Source organism: Heteronotia binoei, chromosome 11 (genome assembly GCF_032191835.1).
Source record: "Heteronotia binoei isolate CCM8104 ecotype False Entrance Well chromosome 11, APGP_CSIRO_Hbin_v1, whole genome shotgun sequence".
NCBI lineage: Eukaryota > Metazoa > Chordata > Lepidosauria > Squamata > Gekkonidae > Heteronotia > Heteronotia binoei.
The window spans coordinates 56,333,702-56,358,527 of NC_083233.1; the positions used below are offsets into that span (position 1 = coordinate 56,333,702).

A 24,826-nucleotide genomic window follows, 5' to 3' on the forward strand; every position below is an offset into this window, starting at 1 on the left:
TTTTGTATAACTATCGTATGGATATGTTGTTAGCCGCCCTGAGCCTGCCTAGGCGGGGAGGGCGGGATATAAATAAAATTGTATTATTATTATTATTTAGGAATGCCTTTAGGATTAGCACTGTCTTTGTACCAGGAATAACAATCGGAGGCTGAATTATGTCTCAGCTCAGTGATGCAGAGATAGAGAATAGAAACATGTATACTCCCACAACTATTCTTTGTATCAGGAAAAATAACACATCGCTGGCTTTTTCACTGCAATTGCATATCCAGCTGTGTATCTATAGCTTTACAGTCTTGTTCTTGTCTAGCATATGAATAGGTTAAAAACTCAGTGGATTTGGCCTATTAGACCACCATGCACTGGTTGTAACTAACAGCATAGTACTAAGGAACACCAGACATCTTAAATATTTACAAGGAGAGCAGCTAAATGTAGTTTGGCAGCTAAGAGTGCAAGCTACAAAATCTGATTTAAATTTTGCCCATCTCAGCTGTAAACTTACTGTGACCTTAAGCAAGCTATTCTCTCTGATGCTCTGTACTATCTGCAACATGGTGCTAATGTTATAGGCCTACTTTACAGGGCAGTTGTAAGAACTGTTCAGGTAATATATAAGCAAATAAATAGCTCATATTCTTAGAATACTGAATGAGGTCCTGCTTTGTATTTTGCTCTTTAACCCTGGAGGATTGCAGTGAGCATACAGTGTTGTGCTTATTCTTGGGAATCCTTGTCTGAAGGATAGGCAGCTTCAAGAGGGGAATGGATAAGCATATGGAGCAGAGGTCTATAAGTGGCTATTAGCTACAGCTTATCTTTGGAACTCTGTCTGGGGCAGCGATGCTCTGTATTCTGGTGCTTGGGAGGGGCACAGTGGAAGGGCTTCTAGCCCCACTGGTGGACCTCTAGATGGCACTTGGGAGGTTTTTTTGGCCGCTGTGTGACACAGAGTGTTGGACTGGATGGGCCATTGGCCTGATCCAACATGGCTTCTCTTATGTTCTTATGACCTCAATGTAGTCCTCTTCATGCATATATTCTGAATTTCTTTTCTCCCAGGTGTATCTTTTAATAGGTAGATTTATTTTTTATGCTGCTGTTGCAATGTTTTTATATTATGTATTCTGTCTTAAAAAAATTAATAAAGCACAATAGTCTTTCGTATGATACATATATCAGTAATAGAAATCAGTGATACAAGCATACTGTATACAATAGTGCATAAACTCAATACCTCAGAGTTAAGTGGACTGTAAATATAACAGTTCTCACTTCACTAAACTGTTATAAAATCAACTAGTCTCCTCAATCCTACCTACATAGAAAGTTCTGTCATTATTTTTAATTCGTGTTTTTACTTTGTGTGTTGCCTGTAGTACTATTTTTTTAAGCTGGAAAGTTTTATAGAAGAGTGTTTTAAATATTCCATATAAACACTACTTAATAATTTAATAATGCTCGACATTTATTTCTTTGGTAGGATTATCTTTAGGCTTAGCACTGACTACAGTAGCTACTGACTAGGTACATTTTGTTAAACGGTTCCTTCAGGTTGTGATTTGTACATGTTTAGTTATGAATTTGTGTAAGACTTCACAATCTGTTGAAAATACATGCTAATTAAAGTATCTTCAAAAGATGTCAACAGGAGTCTACAAATACCACAATACTGTTTCCCCCAGTATTCTTAGAAACCCTACATAATTGCCACAGATAGCCATGTCACTGCCTTGAATTGCAAGGATTTGGTCTTGCTTTTTTAGGTTTCTTTCCAGTGGAAGAAGTTACGTGAGTTGTGAAAAGAGTGATAGAAGGTTTGTAAGAATAATACATCCTTAATATTTTTTGGTATCTTACTTACTAACTGCATGTAGTTGCTGTTTGAGCAGTGTGAAGTTTGTGTTGCCTTATTCCTTTTTTATTTTTGTCAGTGCACTTCAGTTCAGGAAATCTAGAAGTTTTCTTCCTTCTTTCAAAGACGGAAGCATCTGTGCAAGCTGATGTTCATGATGCCTTTGCTTTGGCTACTGTTGCTTCGAAACATATAACTGTGTGGTAGCTGCAAGTTTGGGAAGGAGGCAAAGAAGATTGGAAATGGCAGCAATGAAAACTAGCTGTTGGGTGAGAGAGCCCATGGTGGTATGTGAAGAGCATGCTGAATAAGTCTCATAGAAGTAAGAATATAAGATACGCCTTACTGGATCAGACCCAGTTGTCCACCTCATTCAACATCCTTTCATACCATGGCTAATCAGTTACCCATAGGCCCATCAATAGGACATGGAGACCAAGGCCTTCCCATTATGTTTTCTTATAGCACTAAGATAGATACTTACTGCTTCTAGATGTAGCAATAGTCATGGCTAGTAACCACAGATGAACTAGTCCTCTTTTAAAGCCATCTATGCGAGTTGGCATCACTAACTCCACTAGTAGAGAATTCCACACTTGGATTCATCATTGACTGAAAAAGTATTTCAGTCTGCTGAAATTCTGTTGCCCATCAACTTAATTGGTTTTGTTGTTCTGATGATGTGACTAAACCTAAATATAAGAAGCATTATATTCTTAGGTACAAGTAGTTGACTATGTTGCTAAATGTATATGTACATTTTAGATATCAATGACTTGTGAGTTATCCCAGTACTTTTGCACTCGTTGGCTAACAAACTGGGAAGTGAGAGCAGTTTTACTTCTAACCGAGCAACTGGCTAAAACAGTGGTCCCCAACCTTTTTGGCCCCGGGGACCAGCCCCAGGGCCGGCCTACCGACCACAGCTCCAGGGCTAGCAGGGTGGGGGCACCCAATTTGGCCTCCTCCCTCCTTCGCCCCCCCCTGCACAGCATCGCCTCCCCCCCGTTTTCCTCCTTCGCCACCACTGTCCGCGCAGTCGCGCTGCCTCCTCCTCCCTCCATTTTCACTATTTTAAGGCCTTAAAATGATGAAAACGGGGGAAAGAGGCAGTGCTGCGGGGGGGGGGCAGTGAGGCTGCGGGGGGCGGCAGCAAGGCTGTATGACCCATCTCAAACAGGCCGCAACCTGGTACTGCTCCCCAGCTTGGGGGTTGGGGGCCCCTGGGCTAAAAAACTGCCTGTAGCTGCATGTATTTTCTTTGTATCTTAGTAGTTCTCTTGCCTTTTTAATTTCTAATCTCATTCCTAAGTGCTTAGCTGGATCCAGAGCTAGTGTTAGGCCTTGGTGTGGAGCGGGGGTGGCCAAACTTGCTTGATGTAAGAGCCACATAGAATAAACGTCAGATGTTTGAGAACCGCAAAACATGAGCAAATATTACACACATCTTTATTCAAATGTTTTAATACTTTCTTTTCACAGAAAAATAAAATACATAAGCATTACGTTAAAATTAGGAAGAAAATATATTAAAATTAAGAAAAACTTCCTGACAGAGTGGTTCCTCAGTGGAACAGGCTTCCTCAAGTGGTGGTGGGCTCTCCTCTGCAGATTTTAAAACAGAGGCTAGATGGCCGTCTGACAGCAATGCTGATTCTTTGAATTTAGGAGGTGGTATTTGTGAAGTTCCTGCATTGTGCAAGGGTCAGACTAGATGACCCTGGAGGTCCCTTCCAAATCTATGGTTCTATATTATGCACTTTACAACAGAATCAAGCTGGAAGGAGACTTTTTAAAAAACAAAATCTGGGAATAACAGTCCCCATAAGACTAGCATAGGAAAAGGTTAGGGAATTATTTTTTGGCACCAGTGGGAGAAGGAAACACACATGTACCATATACGGTAAATGATGCCCACCATTTGCATCATTATGCATCTCTCTTTGCCTTGACACCAAGGTTAGTAAATACAGCTCTTACAAGAGCTATGAAACTAAGGGGGAACCCTACAGCACCCTCTTTAATTCTTTCCCTCCTTCCAGTGGCTCCCTTGGCTCTTGTGTTCTTTTTCCCTGCTCTAGGTCTTCAGGTGACCTCTGTGGTGGAGAAGAGCTTGCAAGCCTGCCTATTTTTTCCTCCTTCCCTGCTTTACACATAGCAATAATAGTTGCCTATCTATGGGTCAGCGCTCAGAGGCTGATTGAGGGCCCAATGCTAAGCACACTTACTTGAGAGTACACCTGCATTGTTCCTCCTTTATCTCTGGGAACTGCACAATATGTGTGAAAGAACCTCATGTGGCCCCCAAACCACAGTTTGGCCACCCCTGGTATGCAGCTAGAATTGCTTTCTAAGACCAGGCAAGAATAGAAAGTCAGGTTCCTGGAAATTGCAAGAGACCTGAGCAGTCTATACTACTTACCTTTCAGAAAGGTTAATATTGTACTCTCCTGTTCATTCTGTAAGAAACAGACGAAATTGGGAAGTGGACATTGTTTTGCTCATGCTGTATGAATCAAAGTAACTTGTACTAAACTCCAGCCTGCACAAAACCAACTAAATTATCATCTTTGCTGGTCAGTACCTTATGGAGAAAGGTGTCAGTTTTTGTTTTGTTAAAAATAAAATGTTTGCACTCTACCAAAAAGATGTTTGTGACCCACCATTGTGAAAGAGCATAGCAACACCTTTGCATCTGAACCTGCGCTGGCTCTTTATAAGAACAGGGCAGTGACTGTTTAGCTCACGAAAGTCAGGCTGAAGTGGGAAGATATCATTGGGCCGTTCAGGAAGCCCAGCTGCACTCATTGGCAGGTGAAGAAGGCAGAGGTGAAGGTTCATTACTTATCTTATCACAAAGAAGACATCAAGCAAGATCCTTGACCTGCAGTATATATAGGCATCAGGGGATATCTTCTGAACTGCTCTGGCCTGTTATTGATAAAGTCATAAATAGAGGACTAGTCCAGGTGACTTCCCTATAGTTGCCCCTACTTTGCTCACAGCTTTGTGGAGGTGCAGAGATAAAGTCAGTAACTAAAAACTTCTCATGTTCCAAGTAGAGAATCCGTTGAGGATGTGAGTTGTTGTGATTTTCTGTGAATTTCACCAATGGAGAAACATGTAGCATACACCAATTTGAATTTTTATTCTTGAGGGCACAAGTACATTTTATGTACTTAGAGAAAGTGTTTTCTCTCTTTTTTATGATGCCTTCCTATGATCATCAGGTCACAGTGAGAAATATGATGCTGAGTTAGATGTGTTTTGCTCTGATTCAACAGGGCTTGTCTCATTTTAAAGATACTTTATTATAAATTAAAACAAAGTTAAAAGTGTCATTATTATTACTGAAATAGTTCTTCCTGGTTGTTGCAGTAAAGGGTTTTATGAAATGGACTGGATATTTCTTGCTTTGCATAGGAGTGCAGCGTTCATGCCCTTACCTCCAAAGGGGGCTTATGCTGTATGTATGAGGAATTCATTACTTGTAGTGGTAGGGGGTGGAAATCCAGTTTAATGCAGCAAGCTTGCAAAATACTTTGGGCAGAACCTTAAAGGAATGTTTCAAAGCAGTAAAAGGCAGACCTAACAGATTTCTTTCTAGCCTGTTAGTTCAAGACATGTTCTGTAGCTAAAGGATCAAGACATCATTTCAGAGCCTGCAACTGTGTTTCTTATCCTTTCAGAGTATGCTCGTACCACCCAGTTGTTTTTCCAAGAGAAGGAACAGCAAGCTCTTTCTCTTCATTTCTTCCCTTTCCCAACATTCTACAGCACTGAATGCACCTAGTTTGTACCTAGAATGCACCATTATGTACTGACAGGAAAGGGAACTATATTATTTTGAGTGTGATACATGCATCACACTTTGAATTTAATCTTCAGTGAGCAATAGATCGAATGTTTCATTTTCTTAGAAAAGTGCTCTATGATCCCTTAACTTGGCAGACAGCTTTTGCTGCATCCATAAAGAGCAATGGATGAACTATTTGTGAGTAATCACCTCAGCCAGACATTTTAAATTGCAGAATGGTTTGAGCTCTTGTGAATAATTTCCAGTAAATTAGCTGGAAGGGTGCTAGCCACTGTTTAAATAAAGATCTTCACAACTGTCCTGATAAAGAACTGCAGCAGTTCTGTCAACTGAGAAGGGCTCTAGTTCAAGCTAGAGTGCTGTTTTATCATTGGATCTGCTTATTGGTAAACAGCATATTTCACACATGCATAGATACAACCTATCTCTAGCACCTCTTTTCATGAAGCTTGGTAAGAGATCCATTCCAAGGAGAAGTGAAACATCAAAAAATGAAGTTATAGTCAAGCTAGCATAAGGTTATCTTCTGGCATGTTAACTTGTAGAACGCTTGATCTTTTTCATCACTATCTGTATAGTTTTCTCCTAATGCTGGATGCCCAAAATGGAACGTCATAGATCATTGGTGTCAAACTCATTTGTTATGAGGGTCGAATCTGACATAAATGACATTTTGTCAGGCCAGGCCATGTGTGTCATAAAATGTGATTCCAGGTAGCAGAGATCTGTATAAAAGACACAGGAAAGGAAAGGTCCCCTGTGCAAAGCACCAGTTGTTTCCGACTCTGGGGTGATGTTGCTTTCACAGCATTTTCACGGCAGACTTTTTACAGGGTGGTTTGCCATTGCCTTCCCCAGTCATCTACACTTTCCCCCCAACAAACTGGATACTCATTCTACCGACCTTGGAAGGATGGAAGGCTGAGTCAACCTCGAGCCGGCTACCTGAAAACCCAGCTTCCGCCGGGGATCGAACTCAGGTCGTGAGCAGAGCTTAGGACTGCAGTACTGCAGCTTTAACACTTTGCACCACGGGGCTCTTTAAAAGACACAGACAAACACAAAGATTTTTTTAAAAAAAACCTTAAAATAAAACATGCTTAAAAGATTAGCACTCTTATAACAATTTGTGTGTTTAACAGTCTCTGATAACTGATACCTCTTGCTGTGAACTATTGCAACAAAATCTGGAGGCAATGTCTGTGCTGTAGCAATCTTGAGTTTGCTGTTCAGGTGTGTATCTGTAAGTTGCGAACCTACTTTTGATTTATTGACATTCATTACAGAAGTTTCATGGTCAATGCTTTGAGTCTAAGAGGAAAACATGAAATGGCTGGGCATTGTGAGCTTTTGTACATAAGTTGTTTCTTGTGCTGGTCAAGAACATGTGAAGGCACCGTGACACAAACTGAGGGCTATGTATTTGTCTACAAAATGTAGTCTTCCCCAGAGAAATAAATACAACTCCTACAAGACAGTGCAAGAATACAGAGACAGCAATGTATAGTGATCAGTATCAGCCTACTTATATGGGAAGCCTAGGTCAAAATCTCCAATCTACAAAGGAAATGTGCTGGGTGAACTTAGTCTGGACACATACTCTCAGCCTAATCCACCTCACTGGCTTGCTGTTATTTGTCATCTAAATAGTTCACATGCTTTCCTTCTGAGACTGGATCATGAAGGCATGAATACAGAGAAAAGGGAGAGGCAAAACCCAGTTGCATACAGGAGGGTCCTTGCATAAGGACCCTCCTGTAGGGCTCATCTCTGAGGATGATGAGTCTGCGTATAGGAGGGAAGTTCAACAGCTGTCCCTTTGGTGTAAAGTAAATAATCTTATTTTTAATATAAATAAGATGAAGGAAATTATAGTGGATTACAGGAAGAATAGTTTGGACATCCAGCCGTTGTTTATTGATGGTGTTATGGTAGAACAGGTGACAGAATGGAAGTTTCTGGGAATTACCATGAAACAGGATCTAACATGGGGGGCAAATACTTTAGCTCTAGAGAAAAAGGCCCAGCAATGACTATACTACTTAAGACTCTTAAGATCACTACAACTGTCAGGGAGTCTGCTGGTTGCCTTTTATCATAGTTCCATTGAGAGCATTTTATCTTATTGCCTCTGCGCGTGGTTTGGGAGCTGCACGGAAGCAGAGAGAAGGGTGCTCCAAAGAGTGACGAGAAGAGCACAAAAGATTTGTGGATGTTCTCTCCCCTCATTGGTGGATCTGTATAATATGGGATGTAAAAGGAAGATACAAATGATCCTAAGGGACCCTTCACATCTGGGCCATTTGCTATTTGAGATCTTACCGTCAGGTAGACGATATAGAGTGTTGAAGGCTAGGACAAACAGATTTAAGGACAGTTTCTATCCAAGTGCTGTGGTTAGGCTAAATGCAGGGTTATGAAGGATTATCTGTTTTAGATATATTTAAATGGTTTAAATGGTTTTATGAATGTTTATCTGTTTTAGATGTATTTAAATGGTTTAAATGGTTTTAGATGTATTTAAATGGTATGAATATGAATATGTGTGTGTTTGATGTGTTGGTATGTTTTGTGGAAGAGCACCTCATTTCGTTGCTCTCTTTTTGTTGAGAACAATGACAATAAATTTATCTATCTATCTATAATGAGTCAATAAAACATATACACACACTCTTGCAGGCCTTATAGGAGCCCTCAGTGGGCATGATCCGGCCCCCGGACTGCATGTTTGACACCCCTGTGATGTTTTGCAGGGCATTTTGTTTTTTCAAATCTTAAGAAGGTTTTGCTCCCTTTGTTTGCTCTGCACTCTATGAAATCTCAGTTTTCCCTTCTGCCAGAGTAAGTACCCATTTAGATTCACTCACCAGAAGACATTATTTCCTTCTTTTTGTACAGAAGATACCTTCCAGTATCTTGCTCAAGGGAGAAAAATTTTACACCCAGCTCTACAAGATCGAGTTAATTCCTGTCCTGTTTCCCCCTCCCCCACTTACTTATAGACTGCCAGAGCATTGTGTCTGAGTCAGCCTAGCTTCTTTTAAAAACCCTTATGCTGACACCTAGGACTTTTAAATGGTTTTTCAATCCTATATTTAATGTGATTGTTGCATGGCTTAAGCCTTTGAAGGATAGGCATGATGGATATTCAGCATTCTTTTCTCATCTTCTACTTAAGCTTAATTCAGTCATATGGCCCATTTTTAAGGTATCTTACTTTCTGGGTTCCTAGAAAAATGATGATTGTGCATAGGAATTTGTGCAGGATTGGTTGCCAATATCAAAACTTTGGCACTAAGTGTATGAAATACTTTTATAGCTGTGCTCTGCCCTAAGTTTTAATTGGTAGCATTCAGCAAATACACTGGGTAGATCCTTATGGTGCTGTTTTGGTTCAGATGTTCACAGCCATTTTGCCAGTTCAGGGTTTAAATTTGGAGGGAAGCCTGAACTTTTGGTAATCCTAACTGAGCTCCCTCCTCTGACTTTTAAACATCACAAATTTGCTTTTGTTTGTTTGTTTTGAGTGTACTCAAGCAACCTAGGCATGTATGTCTTCACTCTGTGGGGATGATATGCCTGCATAGTGTCCAAACACAATGGATTGTGAATGCAGGTTGTGCTTGAATCTAACACCAATGTTTACCTGTTGTCACCAAGTAGCTCGTTCAGATGGCTGGGGATGCCATGAGTCCGTGCCTTTTGGGAGTAGGGATTTAGCCACATTCTCTTGCTGTGTACATCTCTACTTATTCTCAAATAGCTGATAGGTTTCTTTGGCCCTGTGATATATCTGACACACACTATACATTATTGTGTGAAAACTTAGGCGCATTCACAGGGGTAATGCTTGAGAAGCTTTGGGCAAAGGGCTAGACTTGATGATGGTTTCCTTATTCCTTCCAGACTTCAGATTCCAGGAATGAATTTAATTTTCTAGACTTAAACTGGTTTCAGACCCAGCCCTCCTCACCAGGGAACCTGAGAATTGTGGTTCTGATACGAACAAAGAGCAGGGCTAGGAATCTACCACCACTCCCGCTGAACTTCAAGTCCTAGGATTCTTTGGGGCAAGTCATGACAGTCAGACTTGTATGAAGCTTATGTACATATGTGCAGGATATCCTTATGTGTTTGAGATTAAGGTTCAGAGGTTCCAAACAGCTGTCAAAAAGCTGCAAATATTATGCTGCCTCTTACGGAATTCATTTTTATGTTTTGAATAAAAAACGGTTCTTCGTCTCTCACAAATACGTCTGTGGCTGCTTTATTTTGGAACGGAAGGCATTCACATTTTTTTTCCAGTTCTTTTCAGCCTGATTCATGAGAGTGTAGTCAGTGGTGATTCACCCTGAGGAGATGCATACTCTGTAACAAACTGTAAGCCAGTGAGTAAGTAGAATATGTTATCTAAAAAAATTAACATGAACAAAACCCAGTTTTAATTCTGTACACTGAGGAAGAATTTGTGTTGTATAATTTTTTTTTCATGAGATTAAGCAGGAAGGTTTAATAGATGTACTCCTGCTGCCATTCTCGGTTAGATAAACAGAAGCAACATGAAACAATGTGGGCGAAATGTTATCCATTCTGTAATTTTTAGTCTGACACTGTATGGAGAATGTGCAGTGGCAGTTTTGAATATTATATGTCTTAATTCCCAAGTGGCCCCAGTATGTTGATTTTTAAAACATCCTATAAGAGGAGAACAGTCAGGATAAGGCAGATACTTCTCGAAACCTGGATGGGGGACTCCAGGTTTGCAGAGAAATCGGTAAATTCAAAAAGGGTTTAAAAAAAACAAACCAAACCCTGAAATAGTAGAACATGATGTCTGGGCATGTGCAGATATCCCAGGGGGAAAAGAAGACATCTGGGTGCCATTTTGGGTTGCTATGGCAACTGAATGTTGGGTTTCTCCAAAACAAGAGGGTTGAATTAGGGAGGGAGGGGGCTGCAAGGAGGAGATGCTCAGGAGCTGCAAGGGGGAGAGGATGCAGTAGGCTGGCTATGCTGGGGATTAATTTGTGTCCTGCATGAGTTCAGTCTCAGGTCACTTACCCTTCCCATCTTCTGGCCAAGGGAACTCATGCAATGGCTTGGAGCTGAAAACAGGGCTTAGAGATAGTGGTCTTTCCCTATTGTTGTATCCCAGTGTGTGGTAGTCAGATGAATATTGCCTCTTAATATGGAGGCTCCATTCTGCTATCAAGACGAATTCTTTCAGGTGTAATGCTTTTTTTAGTTAATACTCATATTAACGATGTCTGAAAATTGTCCGTAATTTGTTTGATTTTGGCTGCTGACTATTTTGCTTTCCTAAAAATGAAGCTGCTGAAGATCATATATGGTATATGAACGTTTTTAGATGAAAATAAATTGTGTTCTGTGATGTTGACATAAATCCTTTGTTCCCTCCTGTGCCACAACAGGAGCTTGAAAGATTGTGTGCAGAGATTCCTTCCTTGTGCTTAGCTATAGTTGAAACTGCTCAGTATCAGGCAGAATATTGACATTGTCTATGTGTCATCCAATGAGTAGTCAATGAGTAGCAGGAAGAAATTTAAAAAGTAAGAGTAGGACTTTCAGTGTTGCTGAGTCTTACGTTATCTACCGTGTTGTCTTACATCCTGGTTTATGGAACCGTGTAATATAAAAACTATTTGGATTGCACTTGAAAAGCCATAAGACCTAGAAAGACAATGTATGTACTGTTTTGAGATGTAAATTTTCCTTTCAGTATGAATCTGCAAAAATCTGATGTCTTCGAGCAGAAATATATGGGCTGGATCCTGCAATCCATTAGCGGAAGGTGTTGATGTTAATCTGTCTTCCCAGCTTCTCCCTCTCCCCTGCCCCCAGCAGAATTTTTCTGGCCATGGAAAGCATTATTCCAGGGATCACAAGACCCATAAAGTACAATAACCATGTGGTTCAGGGATGGTGGGAGAGAGGAAATCACTCCCTCCTGTCTCTTATGAGTGGAATGCCACTTATGGAAGAGGTAAGAGAGAGGGATGTTATCCCCCTCCACTACAGCTGCCTGGCTCAAGTAACTGTTATTCTACATGGGAATAAAGTTTTCTAGGGTTGGAAGCGACTGCTGGGAGGAAGGGAAAAGCTGGGAAGATCTGGGATCCTTTAGGAAGCCTTGCATGGTTCTTGCATTGGATCCAACCCTATGCCGTTTTCTACCTTTTGTTCCATGTCTGGATGACCAGCTTTTGCATTTTGCTTATTTAGTACATTTTTATCAACCAATGAGCTAAAGTTGGCATACATCATTTCCATTTTCATCCATTTTATTTTTATAACACTCCTGTGAGAGAGTGGCTGGCTGAAGATCACCAAATGAGCTTGATGGCATGATGGAGATTGAAAACTTGGTCTCCCAGATCCTGTGTCACACTGGTTGTCTTGGTTGGTTGGTTTCTTTCTTTCTACATGAGCATGGTTTCTTTCCTTAAGGCACTGGAATGTGTAGATGGAATTATTGTCAGAGCCTTGGGAGTATGGTGGATGGCATAATTAATTATATCGAAATTTAACTGTTGTTGTATGGCAGTGTGTGTTGTATAGCCAGGGGATCTGAGGATTGTACTGGCAGCCAAAGTTGTAACTCTTTTAGGTAAGTTAGACTTGTTGGTGGACTGAGAGCTGTGACTGACCCAAGGTTACCCAGCTGGCTTAATGTGGAGGCGTGGAGAATCGAACTCAGTTCTCTGGATTAGAGTACTACTGCTCCTAACCACTACACCAGGCAGACTGCAGTTTAACTCGTGAACATACCTGATGTGAGTATTAATAATGCAGGAATTCATACTGTCAGTACAACCCTTTGCATTTACTCCAGTCTGGACCCACAAAAATTAAACGGCTTAGAGTGGAGTACATCTCTTTAGGATTGCACTGTAACATTTGCCTGTAGAAGCTCCCCCTTTATCTAAATTTTAAGTGTTTATTTTAATATTGCCCTTCCATGTACAGGTGGCTGTTTGCCAGAGCATGACTAATGAAAGTTTCAAGACTGAATCTGGGTCTTTGGCCACACATATCCTTGGACCCTGATTTCAAGAATAAAGCAATCTCTAATGCAGCCACACTTTGTCTCACTCCTAGGCACCCTATACCTTATCTTCCTTCACTGAAAATCAATACATTACAGTACCGTGCTGGCCAGGCTACCTCCTTGGGTGTAATGATGGGGCAGCCACTGTTCTCAGCTTCAGAGAGTTTGAAATAAGTGCATTGTAAAGGGCAGAATTAGCATGTCATCTCCACTCAGACTTGTAGGTAATTATACCACTGGGTGGAGCCCAGTTTTAGTAGGGTCCTTTCTGAAGCACAGAAAGTAAAGCTGCATATTGGAGAGCAAAGGTGTTTCTAACCTGATAAAGTGAATATAGGGTGAACATTTGCAGGGGAGAATCTATATAAACACAACTATTCTGTCCACTAGTTCTCCCCTGCAAATGCGCCCATGTCATGGGTCATTTTTAAAAAAGCATTTTTCACTCACTGAGATTCAAAAAGAGAAATAAAATGGCCAGGGGTAGGTACACTATGGAACGTGCATGATTTTGCAGTTTCCCCCCTTGCAACTAGCCCTCCCTGACCCCTGCATTTACATTACCCCAGTTGGTGCTAGGGTTGCCAGGTTCTCCCTGGCCACCAGCAAAAGATGAGGGAGATAAGACTGCCAGATCCAGGTTGGGAAACTTTTGGAGATTTAGGGATGGCGCCTGAGGAGGACAGGTACCTCAGTGGGGTACAGTGCCATACAGCCCACACTCTCAAGCATTTTCTCCAGGGAAACTGATCTCTGTTGTCTGGATATGCCCTGAAATTCTGAGGGATCCCCAGGCCCCACCTGGAAGCTGGTATCCCTGGTTATGCCAAAATACTATCGTGTGAGATATAATCTGGCCTTGTTCTCTGCAGCTGTGGAGGAAGAAAGGCAGACTTCAAAGTGTTTTTTTTTTAAAAGCTAGGCATCTCTTTAAAAGAAAAGCTTCAGTATTCAGAATTTGGCAGCAGTTACTGGATTATGTGTTAGAGGCCATATTTGATGTCATGCATGTTTCTGTCCTTGTACATGCCCTGTATATTATCTCCCCCCCCCCCCCCGGTGAAATTGAAAATAGCATTGTTCCTTATTGGCAGAATAGCTTACCTAAGTAAAGTGCATAGTAAGTAGGAAAAGAAATAAGCTGATGTTCTGGCAAACCTAGCACATCAATGCAGGAATCTGTTCATTTCATGTGATTAAAAAAATACTGAGAAATCAGAAGGGAATTGATATAGACTTTAAACCTAAATACAAAAGTTTTACTGGTTAGTCTTTGTGGGGGAGGCTTTTGTGTAGGCCTCTGTGGTTTGTTCACCCCAAGTTCAGCTTTCAGCGTAGAAGGAAGCATGCTTGGGGGAAATGAAGTGTTTCTGCCCAGCTACATACAGTGGGAATTGCAGCCGGCTGGTTATTTTTAGCATCTGGAGTTATCTCATTGCAAGCATGAGTCTTTGTGGTTGCAGATGCGTGGAGTGCATGGGGGTGGCTGTTGGGTTTTTTCCCCCCCTTGCTCGTTCTCTTTGTGCTACCCATATCTTACAAAGCAGAGAGATTGCATAGAGATGACTGGGCAAGAGCAAGGGCTTCACCTTCTGCATGTTCGGTATGTTACAGACTTTCCATATTACTTTCTTGTTTTGGCTTATTCTGTGAATTCTTTTCCAAAGAGCAGGTAACTATTGTGCAGTGATTGGGACCTTGGTTAACGTCTGTATTCATTGTTGGGTAAATAAATGGGATGTAAGTGTAGCTGCTGTTTACTTCCCAGGTCGAAAAGACACAGTTCCTCCACCCACATCCATTTGTGTTCCAGCTTCCACTTTTGACACATGGTTTGGGATTTCTTTTACTTGCTTTTCTATCATGGGAATACAGACTTAAGGCACCTTCCTTTGAATCCATGGTGGGATCTGATTTTTGTTGTGTTTAAGAGCAGCTTAGGTTGCTTTCCAAAAATTACTGCAAGATTTTAGCCCTCATGATTATTCAGACATGGGTCTAGTCCCTAGTGATCAGGGGAGTACCTCCCCCCATGTGACTTCATTGCTACTTGCTTAGCCCAGTTCTTACCAACAGGCTGAATTGCACCAGTTACTGATATTTATTTTAGGGGCCAATGTTTGGTTGAAAAGCAATATTAAAACAAAATAACTTTCACTGAGAAAAAAGATACTGAACTAGATGAATATTTGGTATGATCAAGCAGGGATCTTCTGTTCTTTAAGGTATTCACCTGAATCTTGTATATGGTGATCCTGTCCAGGGGAGGGGCCATGGCTTAGTGACAGAGCTTCTGCTTGGCATGCAGAAGGTCCCTGGTTCAATCTCTGGCATTTCTAGTAAAAAAAGAGAAGATAGTAGGTGATGTGGAAGACCTCCACCTGAGACCCTGGAGGTCCACTGCCAGTCTGAATACACTGTTGACCATATGACAATGCTGACCAATGGTCTGCTCTAGTATAAGGCAGGTTCATTTGTGTGGTACCATTCTTCATAATCAAAGGAAAGATGCCATTTGAACCAGAGTTATGTAGGCCATAATATGTTTATCTCTGGATTTGAAATTCTCAATCCAAAGCTTTGTGGGGCTTCATTGTACCATAGGGAATCACAAGAGAAGGGGTTACATCACTTAACCTGCATGATGCCAGTAAAACGCTCTTAGCCACTAGTAACACCCTTCTAAGAAAGGCCGCTTGGATCCATAGCCTTATAGTATCTCAAAATGGCTTGGAGTAAAGTGAAATGGCTATTGGTATGGGTTTTTCTATTTAGTAGTGCTGTCTAAGGAAAATTATACCCTTCTAAATCCCTTATAGTCACTGACCCTCAGAGGATGTAACTCTTTTTAGGATTGCACTGATAACCCTGCTTTTCCAAATGGGGCAGCAACTGAATGGGGCTAAAACGTGTGTGTGTGTGTAAGAACATATTCTTCAGAGGTTCTGCAGCACCTACAAACATTCAAGGTGGTCCTCTTCCATTTGTTTCTGAGCAAAACTTTCTGTTGTAATAAATAAAGTCTGGGGTTAATGTTGCCATCAGGGATTTTAGCTGCAAATATTGATTTTATGAATTATTTATTGTTGATTGATTAATGATTATTTTATTGAATATTGTAAGCTGCTCCCGAGCCTGTTTGCCAGGTAGGGCAGGACATAGACTGAAATAAGTAAATAGGAATGGCTTCTTTAGAAATAGACTTGCATTGTGGAAAACTGACAGATACCTCAATTTGGCTTGTTCTGGAGGTCTCAGCCATCCACATTTGGTATATGCAGCTTTAAAAAAAAGTTTCTAAATGACACATGTATGAATTTTACTTCTTCTAAAACTATATATCTGGAGCACAGAGGACTGTGACAGAGAGCATCTAAACCTAAAGGTGCTACAACTGTATAAATTCTACCATTTGATTCAAGTTTTAAAATATAGCACTGTCTCAGAAAAGGACAGATCTGCATGGTGAGAAATTGAACAAGGTTCTCATTCCCCACCTACACCTGTGAATTCTGTACTTATTCTAGTATGGAGTTGTCAGTTCAGTTGCTTATAAAAGTCCAAGCCTCTGGAACAATCTGTCTAGCCTCATTAACATAAGAATTGCCTTGCTGGATTGGACGAGTGATCCATCTAGTCCAACAGCTTGTTTCACACTGAGCCACATGGATAATTGAAACGGGTGTATGGAACATAGCATACATGATAGTCAGAATTGTGAGCCCTCAAAAAAATCTACCAATATACATTAAATATCTACAAATATACATTAAAGTGAAACATCACCTTTTTGGGCAGAATGCATATAGAATTGGATATACAGCTGTATTCTCTTAAAGCCAGTGTCACCTATACAGTAGTTAACAATTTCCCAGAGAACAGCTAGATACCACTTATAGTTTGCTTTCTGTAAGCAAAAAAAAAGGACCCAGGAAACATAAATCTATGCATTTTGCTATTGGAGTAAAACACTGATTCAGGGAACCATTTTTAAGTTTTCTGGATACACCCTTTCATGACAACTTGAGAACTTAGAGTGAGGGTCCTGAACATGATGCTTGTGGGTGCTGTGGTGTCCGCCAGCACTTTTTAAAGAAAGTGGGCAGGACAATGTGAGGCTTTGCTTAGCAAGGCTTTTGATTGATTATGCAGATATTTTAAAATGGTGTTTTGGAAGCCACCAAAGCGCAGGGATCTTTTGTGTGCGACTGAGGTAAGCTAGGGCAGCCATTTTGTAGCTGGCTGTATATCCTACAGCAGCCATTTTATGGCAGCCATTTTGTGGCTGCACCCATAATTCTGTGTCAGAATGCCAAAAGTGCCCTCAGGCTCAAAAAGGTTGGGGACCCCAACTTAGAAAAAATTTACTGCACCTCAGAGCATAGGGATGCCAGTCGCAGGGTGGGGGGGGGCGGGAATACCTTGATTTTGCAGGGCCCAGCCAATCACTGGTCAGCTGGGTGGTGGGGGGAGCCCTGCCTCCAAGAGCAACCACTGTGCAGCCACCCCTCTCCCCACCCTCAGAGACTGTCTGGCACCCCCCACACACACACATTGATAACATCACCGAGTCACATGAGGGGCACCTAATTTGGCTCCCACAGAAGGCTGGCGCCCTAGGCAATCACCTAGTTTGCCTAGTGGCCTACCGTCCTGTGAGATTCTTGCAGGAGAGGGAGTGAGGCAGCCACCAGCTGCACGCCTGAACCCCAAGTGGCAAATTTGCCTTGGGAGTTCAGATGTGGATGGCCCCTGCTTTTTGCAAGCAGCATTTAAAGAGTCCCTTTAAATGCTGTTTGCAAGAAGGGAGGCCACATGCCAGAACTCCAGTGGCAGATTTGCTGCTTAGTGTTCAGATGTTCTCCCCCCCGCTCCCCGACTTGCAAACAATATTTAAAGGGACCATTTAGATGCTGCTCGCAAGAAGTGGTGGGAGCTGAACTCCCACAGTGTATTCGCCAGTTGGAGTTCAGGTGTGTGGAGTGCCAGTCCCTAACACAATGATGTCACTTCTGTGTGATGTCATCATGTTGGGAATGTCCCCTCCCTCTCCAGGAATGCCTCCGCCAGGGAGGAGGCAGGACCTGGCAACCATATCAGAGTGAGATGTGTGGGGTAGAAAAGTGTCTCAAAATACCAAGAGTGTTTGGAATTATTCAGTTCATGTATTTTCTTTTAAAATTCATGAAAATTTGTCATCCAATCTCTTAATTTTCAAACATACTTTTTGTTACAAATAAAAGATCCACAGCTTTGCAGAGAAGCCACACTGTTGTGAGTTATGCAGTATTGTAAAGGGCAAGGATGGATCTGCGTAAATCAACCATTCTGCCTCACTTCAAAATGTATTTTAAAGCTCTGAATGCCTTTTAGTGTCGCTACCACAAACACTTTTATTTTTTGTGGGAATGTTTCTAACACATTGGAATTTGGTTTGAGGTTAAAAAATATCCCATATGCCACATGTGTAAGCTTTGTTACGGGGGTTAATGGTAGTCCTTTGGGACCATAGAGGACATAAGCAATTGGGGTGGAAAAACTAATTGATATAAAAACTAGGAAAATCAAAATCCCCATCCTAGGCGGGAAGTTGCAGGGTAGTACAGATTATGTATCTTTTTTTTGTTTAGACTCTGTAGGAGTCAGTCTGTCCTGCATAAATAAAACAGTGGGTGATTGGGAGGCTTTGTAAAATATATTGGGATAGAAAGTACATTAATTTTCACCGCATTCATCCAACCCCATAATGATAGCTCTAGGGCCTGCCATCTGTTTGGATACTGTTTTGCAAACTACTGCCCCAGATCTAAAGTGGCTTCCACTGAATCTTTAATGGTGACTAGTATTCTCAAATACTTAATTGTTATACCATTGCTATCTAGAAGGCTAGTTAATGTAAACTGTTGTGGTGGGAAACCCCAGTTCCAATTAATCTTGTTTCCTGACAGGGGGACCAAATGTTGTGATTATTTCAAACAGCCTTGGTAGAGGAACATTCTTGATCAGAGAGGCTGTGAAGATCCTTATTAGTGTACACCTGGAGTTCGGACTCCTGTGTCTTAATTTTTTTATCACCAGATCTTTTCTGAAAGTAGATACCAATAAAACAAGAGCAAAGTTAGAGAAAGTGGGAGAAGAGGACATCTTTGACCCATGTGTCTGTGTAAGTCTAATGGATTTCACTAGCACCTGTTTATGGACACCCCAATCATCTTAATATACTGAATGGCTACAGCAACCCTTCTCTTGGAAACAGAAAAGTTTGATTTAGATGTTCTCTGGGTCATTCTGATGTATTTTTCTGAGTGGTAAATGTCATAGATCAGAGTGCCAAGATTTGTTCAATTTCTAAACTCCTTGGTAAGCCAAACCACACCCAGAGAAGGACATGATGTTTAGGTAAGGCAAGCTACACAGAGAGTAGGATATAGTGGTTAGCAGGCCCTAGAAAGAACTTACAGGACTGGGAAGCAAAGTGGAAATAGTAGCAGTAAGAGGCTGGTGTGCATTACAAGGCACACACATTGAGTGCATTGTTGCACAAAGTCTGCTGAGAAGGAAGGAGAAGACTATAGAGGGGCAGAAACCAATTGCAGTGGGAAGAAGAGCAGAAAGGCAAGCATTTGACACTGATGCTTGGGCCTCAGCAATTTTGCAGTTTCCAGCAGAACAGTAGAGGGTCATGGAACAGGGTTGTAGTCAGTGAATGTAGGTTAGCAGGAATTCAGAGCTGAGGCTTTGAGAGAAGCATCTGTGGTTCCCTCCCGACCTCTGCTTACAGCCTAGGGTAAACTTACTAACCTGGCTCTAGTTCTGCTGGCTTGGTCAAGGACATTGTGGAATCTAGTATTCCCCTTAGAGGCCAAATGCTTTATTTGCTCTGTGGCTGTTTTTCCAAGCAGATGCTTTCAGAGAGCTCTCTGCAATGACCTGAGGTCTTTTTCCTGAGCAGCTACAATGAACTGTAAAGTTCAGCAGTGTGCATGAGTAATTCACATTAATTTTCACAGTATGTATGTTGCCTTACATTTGTCAGGAAGAACAAAGTTCTTCCAGCTGTTAGAATTTTACCTCTTTCTGTCAGTTTGGGTAATGCTTAATATTTTTTTCATTACCAGCATAGATGGGGTACATAATGGCTTCATCCGTCAAACCTGGATAGCAGTTATGACAGATCCCTTCCACTTCCATCACTCAGAAGCTAGATTTTCCCTCTGTTTTTCGGTTTCCTCACTGACTGAGCAGCCCTAGTAACTTGTTTTCTTCTCCCCAGAAGAAACTTTGGCTGTCCCACCCTGTGTCAGTAAGTTATATTTTGCCTGTTTGCTCAATCCATGAACCTGAGGGAAAGGGATAGGATCACCCTTAAACCCTTGAAAATGGTACTTGAGATGCTTTTAAAATTCAAAAATAACAAGTTTTTATTTAACAACAAAGGGAAAGGTCAAGTGAAGTCAGGGATTGAAGTTACTGAGGTAAAAACCAGTACAAGCACAGAGTTTTGATCTTCTATATCAGGCTAATGGGAGGTTCTTAATTTATTCAGTTTCGTAGATCTTTATATTGGTAGACTTTTGTTCCAGTGTTTTCCCAAATACTCTAGACTTTGAGTAATCAGTGACTTGGTGCCCAGAAGGCTTGGTACCCTCTTCCCAGCACTGAAGCCCCTTCTCCTGGAACACTCTTCTTGAGTTGTTTACTGACTTTTAAGGTCACTATGGACAGTTTCTATCCACACCTGACCAGGGAATTATGTTCTCCTCAGAGATAACTCTCCCTGTTTGACTAAATAGGGAATTTTCTTCTCTCTTTAGAAGATCTATCCCCTTTAGTTTGGGCTGAATGGGAGTCTTCTTTACCACTCAAACTTCCCCCATTTCTCTGTCTGTGTTCAAACTGCTCTCAGCTAACACTGAATTCAGACTGCATTCAGTCAAGGCTGAAATCTGACTGTCAGCACTAAACCCTTTTTCTGTCAGTGCTGTTCTCGGTACACATCTCTTCTCAGTTAAGACAGGAATCTGACTGAATCTCCTCAGTATCCAGCTCTCTTCAAGACTTTTTTTTTTGCTCAGTTGATGCTAACCAATCAGGGTGTGTGTGTGTGAGACATATTGCAAGGCACACAAACTGAGTGCATTATCACACAAAGTTAACTTAGAGCAGCCCATCACTGACTAGGATGGGGGCAGGGGATCCCCTGATTTGGTGGACCCTTGCCCACCATCCGCCAGCTGGCTGGTGGGGGAAGCCCTGCCTCCAAGAGCAACCATTGGTGGCCATCCCTCTCCCTTCCCTCCTCCAAGATTGTAAGGGCCCTCTACTTGATCCACGGAAGCACATGGTCCCACAGATCAGCTGGAGGGGCCCTTTAAATCTTGCAGGAGGGGCGGGAGAGAGTGGGCCACTGGTCACACAGCTGAACTCCAAGAGGCAAATTGCTAGTGCACCAGTCCCCAATGTGATAATGTTACTTCTGTTTGATGTCATCACATTGGGGATGTCCTGTTCCCTCTAGGAATACCTCCCCCAAAGTCCCCTGCTAGGGAAGAAAGACCTGGCAACCCTACTCAAAGCTCTCTGGCTCTGAAGAGTTTACCATTCACAATCTTTTAGTTGTGGGTACAGCATTTCTAAGCCTCTTAAAAAGTGCAATCCATTACAGCAGCAAACTGCAAATGAAAGGTCTCAGGCCAGAGGTCTTTTCTTGCACTAAAAATGTCAGTTTTATTTAAAAACAAAAAAAACCCCAATGTCATGGCTTCTCTCAGAGAATCCTGGGAATTGTACTTTGAGGAGCTGAATATTCTGTTATTGATCCCCAGCACCGGCCTTCATATGTACACAAAACCCAGAGTTATTAAGAAGGAATGATAGTGTAACAAGTGAGGTATAACTATGGCCAGTAGAACAGTACTAAGAGGTTTATTTGGTGCTTCATATATGATGAATATGCAATCTGCCAGTGACTCAGCTATGCGTTCCCCCCTTTTCTATGTGGTCTGTTAGCCATTCAGAATAAATATGCTTCATCCCTTTGTGATTGTATTACCTAATGAGATGATATATTGTTTAAAGAGAAAAGGCCTCTAGAAGCAAGCTGCTTTTAATATATATATAGTCTTCCTTTTTTGCATCTGTTCTTCGTTGGCCCACCAGCTTGTCATAATAATTTTATCAGTCTTTTTAAAATTCTGTTACAAGAATTAGCATTTAATAATAATAGAAAAACAGTATATTCATTTATACCTGATATAAATTACTTAATGTTATGCTTTGGTAGAATATTTTGAAATTGCATTACATTGCAGGCAACAAGAGTTTTAGTTGTTCATGTAATACTACTTGCTGATTATCTTAAAAAACATGTATTGAGAGGACTTCTAAAAATGATATTTGGCCAGAAACAATAATTGTGGATGGTCTCCAAATGAAATTTTTGCTCTGTTAAATGTGAGAAAATATGCATTCTTCTCTGTCTTGCCAGAATCTGATGCTGATTTTTTAAAGGTTTAAATAGGATAATTAAATTCCAAGTCTTCTTGGATAACTCATCTATTCTAGACACTTTTCAGTCTGCCTTCAGGCCAGACTATGGGACAGTGATGGCTCTGCTAGCCTTACTAGATGACCTTCTGTGGGACAGTGATGGCTCTGCTAACCTTATTAAATGACCTTCTATCTGAGTGTAGACGAAGGCCAACTCTTTCTGTTGCTCTTATGGGATTTATCTGCAGCCTTTAATATGGTAGATCATGCCATCTTGTTGAGGTGCCTGGAGGCAGAAGTATTGGGATGTGCGTTGAACTGGTTCAAAACATTCCTTATGGATCAGACTCAAGAGGTTGCTATGGAAACCAGTTATCATCAGTGTGAGACCTATCTTGTGTGGTTGCACAGGGCACCATTCTATCCTCATGCTTTTCAGTTTCTCTGTAAAGACCTTTAAAAAGTTAGGTAGTCCCTTGTACAAGCACCAGTCGTTTCTGACTCTGGGGTGATGTTGCATTACGACATTTTCACGGCAGACTTTTTTACGGGGTGGTCTGCCAAAGATCTTAGGACAGATCGTTTGTAATTTGGGGGATTGGTTGTCATCAATATGCAGATGGTACACCGCTCTGTATAACTCTATCCAAATCCCCTACTGATGTGGTAGAGGTCCTGAGTTGCTGCCTGGCTGCCGTGGTTAACTGGCTTAAAGTGAACAAATTGAAATCAAACCTTGAAAAGACAGAGGTAATGCTTATTGGGAAGGTGAAGGTCTTGAAGGACATTGTTCTCCTCAGTTTAACTGACCCTTGCTGACTCAGTTGAAAGCCTTGGGATTATACTGAATATAGCTTTATTACTGGAGAAGCAAGTTAATGCAGCTGCAAAAAAATGCTTTTTATCGGCTCAGCCTAGCCTGCAGGATGGCCCCTTACCTGGATATAGCTGCTCTGGCCACCTGGATCCATGCAGCTGTAACATCAAGACTAGACTGCTGTAATGCACTGTACATTGGTCTCCCCTCAAAATCAACTTGTAAGCTCCAACTATTATTGAGAGCTAGATGGAGCATGCATATTACCTCCATTCTCCAGGTACTCCATTGGTTGCCAATGTGTTACCTGGCTCAAAAGGTATTGACTGTTACATACAGAGCCCTTCATAGTTTTGGTTCCTATTATATGAGAGACCGCCACTTTCCCTATGACAGCTTCACTGATGTCAACAGGGACATCTGCTGGTGTCTAACCTGCAAATGAGCAAAATCAACAACTACTCATACACTTGCTTTCTCCATTGTGACTCCCACTTTATGGAGTAACCTGCCCATGGAGGTCAGAAAAACTTACTTTCTTGATTTTCTGCAAACTGTGATGCAAAACAGAATGATTCAAGAGGGCTTTTCTGTGCAAGTAATAAGGTTGTGTTGTACAAAATAGTTCATGTAGTTGGATAACATGATTAGGGACTGTGGTCTGTACTGCTATATATAGCTTACTATAAGTAAGACCTATTATTTAATTTTTGTACTGTTTAATGTGTCATGTTAATACTTGTGGTATGATTTAGTTCTTTCTGGTGCTTTCAGACTTCTAAAATCCTAGCACATTGTTTACTGAATGTCCCATTTTATTGATTGTACTGATTCACTATACGTAGGCTACCTTGAGTCCCTGTGAGAAAAGTGGACTTTAAGTAAAATAAATAAATTAAATGCCACCAAGATCCCAGTATTAGGATCAGTTCAGTGACATGTAACAATGTACAAACTTTTGAATTATACCAGTCTTTATTAAACCACTATCAAGACCCAGTCACGAGATAGCAAATTTTAAGAAAATTGAACTTAGAACTGAAGTGGCAAACAGTTGCTTGTCTTTGAAACTGTATAAATTACAGATGCTTTGGAGTTATGTAAAGTAAAATTCACTCTGAATATTGAGGTTCTTGCTTGGGTAAACTTGAAGTGAGAAGGGATGTTGAGAATATAATTTGGAGGGAGGGTGTTTCTTGCTTCCCTAGCTGGGATTTTGTTTATTATCAATGGTTGTTCTATGCAGTGTTTTTGTAGATCAGTATTAATGGAACTGGGGGAAAATACAGTAGAATAGGTTCCACCTTACAAATTAACCTGAACTTATATAGTTACTGTAACTGTGAAACAAGACATTTAAAATATAATATTATTTTCAGTACAGATTGAAGAATACAAGACTGGAATTAAAATGTGTCTGGTAGGAGAAGGTATAATTGCATGTGGTTTGTTAGGGTAAGCGTCAAGAAGCCAGATGAATGCTGATATATGTGTATATAGATTCTATCCCTACTCCGCCATGGAGTCTTGCTTGGTGACTGGGTCAGTCAACTCTTTTAGCCTAACCTAGGGTGGCTGTAAAGATAAAACAGAGGAGAGGAGAACGATGTCAGCTGCTTTGGTCCCTACTGTGGGAGAAAAGTGGTCCCTACTGTGGGAGAAATAAAGTAAATAAATAAATAGCCTGCATTCTTTAAGCATAGACATTCTTCCTCGTAGTCTTATGGTTGATTCAAATAGAACAGAACTTTTACAGCTCATCGCTCTCAATAAGTT

The 24,826-nt window shown here is 41.2% G+C and overlaps 1 protein-coding gene across 5 annotated transcripts in view; it reads left to right on the top strand.

Annotated features, from left to right (window-relative positions):
• Positions 1–24,826, top strand: part of TAOK3 (TAO kinase 3) — a 155,358-nt gene that overhangs the window by 9,493 nt on the left and 121,039 nt on the right. Inside the window, exon 1 of one of the 5 annotated variants that reach the window (XM_060250268.1) lies at positions 14,246–14,347. The exons of 3 other annotated variants lie outside the window; for them this stretch is intronic. The gene's annotated coding sequence lies outside the window, so the exon portion shown is untranslated. Of the gene's footprint in view, positions 1–14,245; positions 14,348–24,826 lie in introns of those variants that run through there. One more of the 5 variants, XM_060250270.1, reaches the window with a different exon arrangement.